The 1,224-nt window shown below is 44.4% G+C and overlaps 1 protein-coding gene across 4 annotated transcripts in view; it reads left to right on the forward strand.

The window, feature by feature from the left end:
- Window positions 1-1,224, forward strand: part of AFF3 (AF4/FMR2 family member 3) — a 587,662-nt gene that overhangs the window by 59,157 nt on the left and 527,281 nt on the right. The window lies entirely within an intron of this gene.

Here is a 1,224-nt window from a genome sequence, read left to right on the forward strand (position 1 = left end):
CTGTGCTGCTGTGATGACCCTTTACTCGGTGTTTGTGTGTGTGCGTATACATGGGAAATGTACACGAGACGGAAGGGGCTGGGGAAGAGAATGAGAGGAGGAGGGGAGTATTTTAGGATAACAAGAAGGCTGCGGCCAGAGTAGCCTCTGCAGCAGTTCTTAAAAGAGTGTGATTGTTGTCCTCTTAGGTGGATAGCCCCACCGTGTATCAAACTCCTAATGTTGTAAAGAGCTCATGAGCTATGTTTTATGATAGATTACACGTCTTAATGAGATTGGGAACCTGAGAATGACGCATCAGGTATACAAAGACAACTCCCGTTCTGTAGGGTTTTAGACACTTGGCTATATTTAGAACTAATCATTTTTGTGCCATCAGCACAGGATGAGTTATAGAACCATAGAGTTTGAATAATTTATTGTAGTTCTTAGTATCTTCCTTCACGCTACACTTAATTGGCCACAGAGCTTATTTACCATTATAAATTGGAAGATGAAATTCTTGAAAGTACCTGTGTCATGTTTGGGGTCACGGGTAGTTTTTTGAATGTCTTGTTGGTGCCTTGTATGTAAGTGATGAATTATTCTTTAATGAGAATATACTATTTAAAAGAATTTACTCTTTGAGGAGTTTCATTTACTGTGTGACATTGGGTAAATTATCTAAATTTTCTAAGCCCCTATTTTCCACTTGAAAATGTCGCCTTAACAGAATCAGGCCATTACAGCAGTGTCCAGCAAAGGAGAGAGAGCCCAGCCTTTTCTTTATATTTTAAAGGTGGGTGAACCTCGAATGTGCTTATTGTGAATGAGGAGAAGCCAGGTGAAAGCAAATCAGTAACCCTGTAGATTCTCAACCTGTGGGTCACGACCCCTTTGGGGGGTGGGGGTTGTTGAATGACCCTTTCACAGGGGTGGCCCGATTCATCACAGTAGCAAAATGACGGTGATGAAGTACAATGAAAATGATTTTATGGTTGGGGGGTCACCACAACAAGAGGAGCTGTATTAAGGGGTCGCGGCATTAGGAAGGTTGAGAGCCACTGGCTTAGAGGCTGGGGTGGCAGGTCAGGGGGAGAAAGGCTGGAGGGCAAGAAGATGAGGGTCACAGAGGAACTGAGCCCTGGTCTCCTGTCCTGCTTCTGCTTTCCTGGTGACCCACAGAGGCTGGAACCTCTCCGTGGCTGTTTGACTTCTTATTTCACACACGGAGCCATGGTTGCC

The sequence above is a fragment of the Echinops telfairi genome, unplaced genomic scaffold (assembly GCF_000313985.2).
Source record: "Echinops telfairi isolate 266 unplaced genomic scaffold, ASM31398v2 ScPeMD7_7467;HRSCAF=8505_1, whole genome shotgun sequence".
NCBI classification, from domain to species: Eukaryota; Metazoa; Chordata; class Mammalia; order Afrosoricida; family Tenrecidae; genus Echinops; species Echinops telfairi.